The sequence below is a fragment of the Drosophila bipectinata genome, unplaced genomic scaffold, assembly GCF_030179905.1.
Source record: "Drosophila bipectinata strain 14024-0381.07 unplaced genomic scaffold, DbipHiC1v2 scaffold_247, whole genome shotgun sequence".
Lineage (NCBI taxonomy): Eukaryota > Metazoa > Arthropoda > Insecta > Diptera > Drosophilidae > Drosophila > Drosophila bipectinata.
In genome coordinates, this window is record NW_027222895.1 from 48,002 (window position 1) to 60,520 (window position 12,519).

Genomic DNA, 12,519 nt, shown 5'->3' on the forward strand with positions numbered 1-12,519 from the left:
TCTCGGAAAAAAAAATCATATTTAGAAGAGGATAGGAAAACATTAAAATTTTGGAGCTAAAAGCCTCTACGAACCATAATCATTTGGTTCAACTCGGTCCTGTAGAACATGAATATTTAAAAAAAAATCATTTCGAAAGCATGCTATCAAAATTAAAGTCAGCCAACGACAAAATTAAAAAAATGATTTTCCAGGATGATATTTTTTTAAGGGTTGAGAGGGCTATAAAGAACCTCGGGTTACCTCGAGAAAACTTATATGGAAATTCAGTAAAGGAAAAATGAAACCTTTCCAATAAGAATGAACTAATTTTTAATGTTACTCAACAAAATAGAAACCGTGTCCGATCTGATAAATATTAATATCAAGGGCTCAATAATAAATATATGAGCAAAATTATAGAGCTCAAACGATGATGTTGTAGATAAATGTCCTCCTAGCCTACCCAAGATTGAGGTCCCCCCATTCTATGGAAACTCCAAAGATTGGGACCATTTTTATAAATTGTTTAAGGAGCTTGAGCTTCCAAGAACGGATTTAAGTCCATCCTTGAAGCTAAGCTACCTTTAAAGTGCTCTAAAAGAGGCAGCACGAAATGTGATTTCCCATTATGATGCAATTATTATAAAAAAAATTATACAACAATTATGATGCAGCGTGGGAATACCTGATTAAGCAATATGAGAATAATAGAAAAATATTCTCAGATCAGTTTAATTGCGTCATTGAGCTTTCAAAAATAAATTTGGACTCATCTAAAAAATACAATTGAATCTGTCGGGTCAGGCAGCAGCACGGCGTTTAATGTTTATGTTTACATAATGTTTATGTAATGTTTAGAGTAATGTTTAGTGTAATGATTAGTGTAATGTTTATTTATTAGGCTTAAGTTGGTACAAAAGCTTTGTTGATCGCAAGCCGACTCTCTCTCGGCCGCTAGACTCAACGGTTTCTATAAAGAGTTTTAGCTCGGCAATGTCTAGATCGGGCCGCCCTCTCCACTTTCGAGAGCTTTAGCTCGAGGTGACTTGTCGGGCCGCCCTCTCTGTGTATATTACTATATAGTATAGTATATAGTCCTGCATGCACCATAAGCTGGTCTATCTCCGGATCATCCGGCTTCATCTGCATGCAGGAACAAACATTTGTAACGTTTGAAATTAAATATAAATTGGTTTTATTTACGGCATTGAAAACCATCAATGACCATACAGAATCAATAAATGATACACATATACGCCGCCGCGCCACGCCGCCTCCGCCGCCGATTTTTGCCTTATTTGACGCGCCGCGGCTAAATTATGAAAATAACGGCACGCCGCTGGTGCAACACTGAAGCCTTCAGCGGTATTTGTATATGCTGTCTAATAAGATATGCAGTCAAATATAGAAAAAAAAAATTTTTTTAGCGAAAAAAAATAAAAATCCAAAATATGATTATAATTATTCATAACAATTATTCATGATTTTTATTTTTCGATCATAGAATAAAAATTATTTTGTGATTTAATTATTCGATCATAGGACAATGAAAATTTCTGATTTTTATTTTTTCGCTAAGAAAATAATGATTATTTTGTGACTTTTAAAATAAAACTCATAATGTTTATGGTCTCTGGTTCTTGGTTCTTGAATTTGCCGTTAGCTCCGCATTTTCCCACGAATCAGATGAGTCGACGTAGGCCATTTAATAATAGTTCGAGCATGTGTGGCCTGTGCGGTGGCCTGTCACATGCTGTGCCTTCTTGCACAAGGTTCCTCGCCTTGCCAGTTGAGAAACGAAACGATAAAATTTGACATTTTGCCATTTTTGAAGTTTACTACGGATGTGGTTCTGGCAAATCGCAAGCTTGTTTTTTATATGCTCCCAATTGGGAAAATACAACTAGGAGACAGTCTGCCTCTTGTGCAGAAGAGGCGTTTTGGATGGCTAGTTTCTAGAGTTGGCTTCATTCTAGGGTAACCTCGTTTGGCGGCTTCATGTAAGGTGATTGCAGCTGACCCCTCAACCAGCTTGGACGATTGACCCGAGTATCTTCTCCGCCAATTCTGGGAACTGGAACCCTGCTGTGAGGAGAATTAGTCTCCTCACACGCTAAGACAGCACCGGCCAATCATTGGGGGGCCGCTGGAGATAGGCCAAGGACCAATACGAACGGGGAGGGGTAGGGTTCCACCATCGAGTGCAAAGACGGAATCAACGTGGAACGTAACGGTTCCCGGAGCAGCAGCAGACGAATGGAAAGGCAAGGTCAGCGAAGGAGGCCAGCGGCACTTCGCATAGCAACAGCAGGGGTCAGCGGCCGAAAGGAAAGGGGCAACGGCCGCACGGACGGCCACCTGCCAGCAGGAAAGTGGCGTGATCTTGGAAAACAGGAGTAACGGCAGCCCGCCAACGGGAAAGTGGCGTGATATTGGAAGCAGGAATAATGGCAACCCGCCAACGGGAAAGTGGCGTGATCTGTGGAGCAGAATCCAGGAGGACTAACGGGCACTCCGGAGGGTATAAAAAAAGGCCCACTGGAGCGGCTCGAGACGACTCTTTTTAGGAATCTTGTAGCGTTGAGTTGGAGGACCGCCTGTGGAGAGTCTGCAATTCAAGTGTTAGAGCGTTTCTAAAAAGGATTCGGTGTTGTTTGAGTTGAAGGACCGCCTTTGGAGAGTCCAACAGCCAAACGTAAGGAGAACGAACGAGACAAGAAAGGATCAGTACAGGGACAGTCAAAGCAGGTAGCCTTGCACGGAAGTGGGGAAAGAATAGGTCTGGCGTACGCCACACGGATTCCTGACTCGCAACCAACAGGCGTGGTCCTGCAGGACGCGGATAAGCCGACTCGGGAACTCGAGCCCGCTTAGGAACGCGATCGGGGAGGCACCGATCACCCACCGAGCAGCTCTTGACCCGGGCCCATTGACGCGTACGCGCGGTGGTCACCCGGCCGATGGGAGGCGTGACACATGGTCCTGGACATGCGACTTCCGACCCCGTCGGGACTGACAAGACTCCGGCGACTAGCAGTGTCGCTGGCGCGCAAAGCACGGCGTTTATCCTGGTGTAGCGGAGGCTACAGCCCGCCAACTCCCGAGCCCGGCAGTACAGCGCGATGGCGCGGTATCCCCGGCGACTTGGTGGAGGCTTTTCAGTGCGCAGCCAAAGGCCAGACCGGACCAAGTCAAAGAGGTGGAAGGCTTGACGACGGAACAACAAAGAGGAACCCCCGGCAACGAGAGCAACAGCGGAAACACCAGCAACGGAGCAGACCACCAGGACGGCCAAAGGAGGCACCAAGGGTCACGAACATTCGGAGTGGGGCCCGTTATCGGGAACCCGCTTTAAACCATCATTTTAAGCAGAAAGAGCAGCGAATAAGAGACTGCATAAAATAAAGCTATTTTTATATTATTTCTGGGCTCGGGCAATCATGTCGAACTATAAATTCGGTGGAACTAACCCGCAGACTCTGTGAGCTAGCCGCGGCATACTGTGGCGAGCGGAAGCAAAGAAAACAGTTCGTTACACTGCACTGATCTGACCGTTCACTAAGGATGAGCTCGATTGTGATGCCCACTTCGCCATTGTACAAGTTCCTTCATAGAATCCAATGCAACAGACCTTGCGTTGCTTACATTCGGTTGGACGCAAGCTGCATCGTCATTTAATGTCCCAATATGCTTCGCTCATTAAAGAATTTCAGGAATTGCGGGAAAGCGGAAAGGGGGCGTGGCAAAAATTAAAAAAAAAATCGGATCCTAGGTTGGAATATCCATTTACCTTTGTGCACTACAAATATATGCTGGCATTACAAAAAACAAGAAAGGAAAGCTAACTTCGGTCGGAGGCGAAGTTTATATACCCTTGCAGTTAAAACCGGATATATATCACAAACATCGGATATAGTTGGCCGATCCTTATGAGAATATGATAATATAACCCAATTTATAGTAATACAAAATTTAAAACAAGCCCCAAACTTCTTTCTTCAAAAATACCAAAGTTGGTATTTCTATCAGAAACCATTTCGGATCGTTTAGTTATATGGCAGCTTTAAGACATAGTCGGCCAATCGTTATGAAATTTGGTAGGTCGGATCAATTGACCAAAAATATAATCTGTACCAAGTTCCAGCTTTCTATCTTCAAAAATACGAAAGTTGGGTCATTTCCGATCGTTCAGTTATATGGCAGCTATAGGATATAGTCGGCCGATCCTTATGAAATTTGGCATGTCGTATTATTTTGCCAAAAATAGCTCTCACCTAAAATTTGAAATCTCTAATTTTAAAAAAATTAAACTTTTACCATTTACTACTTATTGTTTCTTATTGATTCAATGACATTCACGATTTTTTCAAAAAAAATTAACCCCTGTTTGTGCGACACATATTATTTCGTAATTTGATTTTAGTAGAGATGCCAGTGAAATAAAAGCGTGATATTAAATTCAATAAAATTATTTCGCGCTTTTCCCTTAATCCCTAATTAAAACATCCAATGACCTACAGATGTGAATAAGAAAATAAAGCATACATTTTAAAAATGATATGTAATAAAAACAATAATTTTCAACGCAATTACACAGCCTGCATAATTCAATATATGGCCAAATTTAATCAATTTCTTCTCTTATGTGTACCGCGGAAACTGTTGGTGATGGATGGCTGTTAATATGGATGACTGCGGATGGCAAATGAATTCACCTCACAAACACTCTTTTCTGTCACAAAGACTCAAAGTCGAGACTTTATTTCACTGCCCAGCCCTGCAGTTTCTTAGACTATCACATAATAAAGATAGATTCTCTATCGAAGTCGATTCAAAGTCTCAGGCCTCATAAATTGGTAGCACGATACAATTCTCCCAATTACTTTTTGTGGCTAGCAGTGAAAATATATGAATAAATTTAGAATTTTATTACGTTGTGTTGTAATTTAATAAAAAAAGACTAATATTTATTTAAATTCATAACTTACGTTTAGAAGCTTAGACGATCTGGATAATGTCAAGCAATCCTTATGATTATTAAACGCTCGAGATGTTACAAATTCCGTAATTGAAGTATATCTAGCCAGCATACGACGCCAATTGACCAACATTTGTAAGGGTCCTACATCGGGTGTGTCCCTTTGTATTTGTTTTCCTTCCACTAAAATTCCCTGTATTTGACGAAGCCATTGTTCGAAATATCTCTCAACCAGGCGAACCCTCGTCACAATTTTTGAGCTAGCTTCAATTTGCCATCGAACAAGTAAGAATCCCTTAAATAAGTCATGAGACACATCGAAATTAACACGTGAAGAAACGGTGGCTTCAGATGATTTTAGAAATGTATTATACATGTTTAAAATATGAAAAAATTTTTGTAGTTGTTCTTTTTCAGCCAATCCAAATTCAGTTACTGCCTCTATTGAAGGTTTTAAAACATGATCCATAAAAGTCTTAACTACATTTAAGCATGAGTTTCGGTCTTCAGCGTTAATCACAAACATGGCAACATCATCACTCACTGTTCGGTTTTCTATGGATTTATCATTGCTTTGGCGGTATACAACCACCCATTTACCAAACATATCGACAGACTCCGCACGCAAACATATTGTACGCAAAACTTGTGTATATTTAAGCTTTTCCTGATATCGACCAGAATCTGTTGGGTATCCAATCATTGCTGCGTTACTAAGCATTACAGCTAAAGGGCCTTTTTCCTCAAAAAGACCATTTAAACTTTCTACGTACTTGTTTTCATCAACTACCCCGGTTACGATTTCTTCTGTGTCGAGAGCGAACATATCTGCACATATCTCTAAAACATACCGTTGGTTGGCTCCGAGACTAGATATCCGTTGCTGACGCATTTCGCGAAGTACTTGAAATCTTCTTCTCTGCTGCTCTTCTCGTTCCTGGTCACTTACGCTGGGTCGCCGGGCAGCCCGTTTCAATATTGTACGAGAGACGCCAAAAAGCTTTCGCAGCCGCTTTACGTTTCTTTCTGGGTCCATTTTTAAAATTGAATCAATATACTTCCAGGAGAAATGAAATGTTTGTACATTAGAATTATCGTTCAGTAAATGAAAGCCTGAATGACTTCTTTCCGAAACATAAATAAAATAGCCTACTTAAAAGTTTAAGCATTTATATAAATAGTGGGGCGGGTCAATTTGTATCGATAACAAGAAAAGTGGTAAGGGTCTATAAATATCGGAGTTGATACGGTATCCTATGGATATAACGCAGAAAAAAAGGGTCTAAAACGAATTCTTAGCCCCCACCCTAACATGGCTAATGCTCTTCCAACCAAATAATGCTGTCGGGTCAGGCACCAGCACAGCGTTTTAATGTTAATCTAATGGTTAGTGTAATGCTTATTTATTTGGGCTTAAGTTTGTACAAAGCGCTTGGCGTCCTTTTGGTCACAAGCCGACTCTTTCTCGGCCGCTCGACTCAACGTGCCTTTTTTGTTTTAGCTCCGCAATGTCTAGGTCGGCCCGCCCTCTCCATTATCGAGAGCTTTAGCTTCGCGTATGACTAGTCGGACCGCCCTTTTTGAACTTAATTGAGTCTTCATCTCAAGAAAGTACAGAGAGCTTCATCTGCATGTAGAAATAATGATAATTATAACGTTTTAAGATTACTTATATTCGGCCTTTTATTTTGGTGCGGATTACGGCATTGAAACCCCTCAATACCCCTTAGGGCCTAATATTTGGTTTTAAATAAAATTTACCCAGTGCCAAAAAAAAAAAAAAATAATAATAAAAATTTTGTACTTACGATGGGCACTTGGTTCAGCACAGATCTAAAACAGGGTTTTTAATCGAATAATAATGATTAATAATAACGTTATAACCTTATTTAAATACAAAAGGACACAAATATATAAGGGGCACACTCTCAGCTCCTCCCCCTCCGGTAGAGGGCGCCAGCTCGCGTAAGCCGACGCAGGCATAGAGAGCCTGTACCAGCTCTTTTCTCCCCTAGAGCTAAGAAGAGCATACCACCATCAGCGCAGGATGCAAGCCGAGGGTGGTGACAACGGTGTTAAAGGTCGTGGAGCAGACTAATTGCTACAAGTGAGACCCTAGATGAGCTTCAGGCGTTCGGGCGGGGAAATAAAATAAAGAGCAAGCAGACCGCGAAAGATCATACCCCGAAGAGGCATCAAGACTAGCTGGCTCCACCAGAAAATTCCCAACCGGGAAAAAAATCAAAAATGCCTCAAACGGGAGATGCCACAACCAAATAAGGCAAACCAAATAGCTGGTAATAAGGACGCCAAGCTAAGCCAGCCAAAGAAGAGCCGCCCCGACATGCTCATCGTGGATCCGGGAAATGCAGGATCCACGTACGCTGATGTTCTCAAACTTGTCACCCGACGGCACCCGATGGCAAACTTAAAGATGTCAGCCAAAACGCTAGAAAGATACGGCGCACGGCAGGAGGAGATCTCCATCAGGGTGAAGTCCCTCCGCCTAGGCTACTCTGGAACAAAGTGGCTTACTGCACAAACGCGGCTGAGTGTCTGTAAAACTGATGCAATGTAACAAAGCAGAGAATGAGGTTCATCCAGATTAACCTCAACCTCTGCGAAGTAGCCCATAGCCTACACGAGCAGGTTTTAGGTTAGGCCGCGCCTAACACTACAGCAGTTCTCCCACACCCTAGACGAGATAGCCAGGACGTGAGGCACAGATCCCAGGTGGTGATCGCATTCGATTTCACGTCGCAGAGCCTGTAGCCTCTTCGCCGTCCACTGCTAATGCACTAGTTGCTCAAGGTCGCAGCGGCGATATATCGTTGCTTGCTACAGCGAACATTCTTGTTTTCGCTACAACAACATTCTCTGTTGATGTTCTCCCGCGATCCCACTGCTCCGAATACTCGGCCCTGGTTAACGCCGTCATCGCCGCCAATATCACGGACCTGCAGCCTAGCTTCAGTTTGGATGTCTCCAGTAGGAATATTCCTGGCAATCTTTCTTTGGCTGATCCTGAATTTTTCCGCCCACAGCACATCGACCTTCTTATCGGAGCCAGTCTGTTTTACGAGCTGCTGTGTGTTGGGCAAATTAAGCTGTCAGCCGGCCTGCCATTGCTGCAGAAAACCCGACTTGGATGGGTCGTGTGTGGAGGAGGGACACATGTCCAGAGAAGATCATTCGTTTTCACTGCCCACAAGGATGTTCCGGAGAGCGCAACAATGCTGGATGATCAGCTGGATTGTCTGCTCCGCCGGTTTTGGGAAATCGAAGACTGCTCCGATCCTATTGTGAAGCGGACGAAGGAGGAGCTAGATTGCGATGCGCATTTCGTGCTCATTTTGCTCGGCTGGATTCCGGCGCTTACACTGTGAAGCTTCCGTTAAAATGCGGTTCTAAGTTGGTTGGAGAATCTTACCCCCCAAGCCGTTCGACGATTTCTTTCCCTCGAGAGGAAGCTCTGTCGCCGTCCTCAATTGAAGGAGCAGTATTTGGAGTTGGGTCACATGTAGCCAGTCCCTGCTGATGCGAGCGTCACTGGTCAATACTTTCTTCCACACCATTGTGTTTTATAGGAGGAAAGTTCAACAACCAAGCTCAGGGTTGTTTGTGATGGATCTGCTGTCACCACTTCTGGATATTCATTGAATGACGTGTTGATGTCTGGCCCAGTTATTCAGCCAAAGTTACTGCATATTCTGTTAAGGTTCCGATGCCATCGGGTGGCCATTACTGGAGATATTTGTAAAATGTATCGTTGCGTCAGGGTTTTTCCTGAGGACAGCTATCTTCAGTGTATTCTTTGGCGGGATTCCACCCAGGATGAGTTACAGGTTTTTAAGCTGGATACTGTCACCTATGGAACGAAGCCTGCCTCATTTTTAGCAGTTCGGACAATGCATCAGTTGGCAGATGATGAGCAATTCATGTTTCCACAGGGGTCCGAAATTCTGCGTCGCGACTTTTATGTGGATGATCTACTTTCCGGAGGTGACTCTATAGATAAAGCTATTTGCATAATGCAGCAAACATCCGGGATCCTTGCCAAAGGCCAATTTCGGTTAAGGAAGTGGTGCTTTAATATTGCTGACGTGCTGGATAAGGTGCCTGAAGAAGATCGGGAGTCCTAAGGTTTGATGATGGCAGTAACTTCACAAAGGCATGGGGCATGCGTTTATGTCGTGTCCAAGGGCGCAGGATCTGCAAGCTATTTACTTTGTTCGAAGTCCCTAGTTGCGCCGTTAAAGACTGTTACGGTGCCGAAGCTGGAGTTATCGGGAGACGAGTTGTTGGCTCGACTTATGTAGGAAGTAGAGCAGTTGAAGGTCTACGTTGGAAAGTATTTTTGCTGGTGCGATTCTGCTGTGGCTCTGTTTTGGATTCGAAAAGAACCCTCTCGGTTTAATAAGTTTAATGAATATGAGGGTTAAGTCCAAGGGACCAAGGGTTCAGTCGGTGTTTTCAAGCCTTCCTTCCCCTTCCTCTCCCTACCCCCAAGCGTGGATACTCGGCGTGGTCTGAGTTCTTCTCGATTTTCACATTCGATTCGCATTTAAATAAGATGAAAAAGCTCCAACAATTGTGATCACATACCTTTGGGATTCCGCTTTAGAAGTAGGTTGCTTCTTAAAAGTCTCCGATAAAAACTATGATGACACGCTGAAGAAACGATTAAATAACCATTGCTTAATATGAAGGGTGTTTTTTTAAGAAGTAAAGAAAGTGGCAAAGCTAACACTTTCTTGTGGCATCACATTTTTAATTTGATTTCTGGCATATGACCGCCACGGCTGGCACGAATGTACGAAGATGGCAAATAACACGGCGAATGTTGTCTTCCAAATGGTCAGGCGTTTGTGGCTTGATATTACCAAAGATATTACATAGCTCCACAGATACATTCTGTCTACTGACTAGTCTACTAGTATACTATATAGCGTAGTTAAATCACAAGATCTTAGAGGCCAATTCACAGGTCCAAACGTGAAAAAGTCCAAAGGAAAAAAAGCCAAAAAAGGCCAAAAAAATGTTTTCAATGATCGATTGTCGTTTTTTTAACGAACACTACCATCTATAGCAGTGTTGCTCATCCCATTCCTCTCGCTGCTCATTTATTTTTGCAAATGCTCATGCATACGGGGTTGTGTGTGACTGCTCACGCCATAAGGTTCGGTTGCTCACGCCATAAGGTTCGGTTGCTCACGCCATAAGCTTCGTTGGTCCCAGCATATGCAAAGTGCAATTACAATAACATTTTATCGTGTTTTCCCCATTTCCTCCTCAATCGTCCTAATCCGAATAAATTTTGTTGTTGGAGTGCCAAAAACTTTCCCCTTCAAAAAATTAATTCTTGTTTTTGTTTCTACCAAAACATGGTCGACCTAAAGCAATACATTTCTTCTTCGGAAAACATTTATTTTTAAAGTAAGAAACTCTACATTATTTGTCATAGTATAATAATAGGTTGTTGTATAAAAATTGTAGGGCCTTTTTTAAGTTACTGTAATAAAATGTATTTTTTATTATATTGATATTTTTAAGTCCCTTGTGAATGTTACTATTATTTTTATTTTTCAGTGCACCCACATGGATGGGAAAAAAGATCTCGCACCAATGTATTGGTGATTTTTTTCATTGGTATGGGAGTTTGTTCTCTCGTATGCAGAGCTTGGGCGCCACTGATCTACAGGAAAAATTTCGTTGAGCACAACATGTTCGACCAACATGCTCGCCTGTGGATGGGCCCCTTTACTTTTTGACCCTTTATTTGGATACATCTTGTTCGCCGCGACCAGGTTGTTTCTTAAGCTGTACAATTTGTGCGCTGAAATTATTTACTTCGGGTTAAGTAATCAATGATGAACTCCAGCGGTGTAGTCACAGAAGCACTCCAGCGGTGCAGTCACAGAAGCACCCACTCCAACCCGTAGTGATATTTTAAAGTGCAAGGCCCTGGGTATTCTCTAGGACTTACAGAGGATCCAAGGAAATCTACAGTCTGTTTCTAAGAGGTTCGCCATGCCTAGAAATTCGCCGTGTTCAGTGACTTCGAGGCCATCCACGAGCTCCACATGCGACATGACCAGATAGCCGCCATGTTCAGTGACTTCGAGGCCATCCACGGGGAGCTTGAGGACTGGGAAGTTTCGCAAATCAGTAGTTACCTCCGACCGCTCGATTTTCTACGCACTCCCACCTTGCCAACGGAATCTCCACCATGCAGGGGGACCAAGGGTTCAGTCGGTGTTTTCAAGCCTTCCTTCCCCTTTCTCTCCTTCCCACCAACCGTGGATACTCGGAGTGGTCTGAGTTCTACTCGATTTTCTCAACAATCGTGGGTGGCAACCTGCATAAGATGAAAAAGCTCCAAAAATTGTGATCACATACCTTTGGGACTTAGCCTTAGAAGCAGGTTGCTTCTTAAAAGTCTCCGATAAAAACTATGATGACACGCTGAAGAAACGATTAAATAACCAAATAACCATTGCTTAATATGAAGGGTGTTTTTAAGAAGTAAAGAACTTTAACTTTTCCACTTTGATGGCAAATAACACGGCGAATATTGTCTTCCAAATGGTCAAGCGTTTGTGGCTTATCCGATTAGACCAAAGATATTACATAGCTCCACAGATACATTCTGTCCACTGACTAGTCTACTAGTATACTGTATAGCGTAGTTAAATCACAAGATCTTGGAGCATAATTCACAGGTCCACCGGTGAAAAAAGGCGGCCACCAAATAATTTTTTCAATAAATCGATTGTGGCACGAGCTGTGTGACATGATGCGTCGCCTGATTGGAAGCTCCTGGAAATCATGGATATTCAATTCAGGAATGAAAAAGTAAGAAATAATGGGTGTTTGATCATTGATGGTTTTCAATGCCGAATTCTGCAGGCAGATGAAACTGGGATCAACAATTTTGATCATCCAGTTTATGGTGCTTAGCAGTGACTATGATATGGACAGAGAATGGGGCCCGACTAGATATACGCGAATAAACTAATTCAGCGGCTACTGCCTGACCCGACAATTTTTACTATAGAGTCTGTAGCTGTAACGTTTTAAGTGATACCAAGTGATAACATTTTTTTCAAGTGATACCACAGGTCCTAGTGAATGAAATCCCCGTTAAAGACACCCAAAAGGGTTTTCCACATGTTTAGTCGTAACTTGTTTAAAAAATAATAGGTAAGGGAAATACGTAGAACTCGCAACTTGGGCTACTTAGCTATGAGACGGGGCATAGCAAGCTACGAGCAAATAAAATAACCCCCAACGAGCACGAGCTGCAAGATCTCTACGTGTGTTCCTTACTCCCATACTTATGAGAAATATTTGAATTGTACCGCCTAAAAATGTTATCACTCTGTTAAGTAGTAAGTAGTACTCGCTCTTGTTACTCGCTGCGTCGCAGTTTCGAAGAAAAGAATAGAAGGAGCAGATAGGAAACAGCAATAAAAGAACTTCGATTGAATTCGGTTGATGCGTTGTTACTGGGACGATAGTTGCTCGCCTGAAACAGGCATTTTCGCAGTTTGCCAATT

At 42.7% G+C, this 12,519-nt stretch overlaps 1 long non-coding RNA gene across 1 annotated transcript; it reads right to left on the reverse strand.

Moving 5' to 3' along the window:
- Positions 1 to 4,524: 4,524 nt before the first annotated feature.
- LOC138927404 (uncharacterized) lies at positions 4,525 to 6,081 on the reverse strand. Its single transcript, XR_011443906.1, has 3 exons — positions 4,971 to 6,081; positions 4,698 to 4,874; positions 4,525 to 4,641 (listed from the first exon to the last, which is right to left on the reverse strand). It is a non-coding gene; the product is annotated as an uncharacterized lncRNA (long non-coding RNA).
- Positions 6,082 to 12,519: the final 6,438 nt, after the last annotated feature.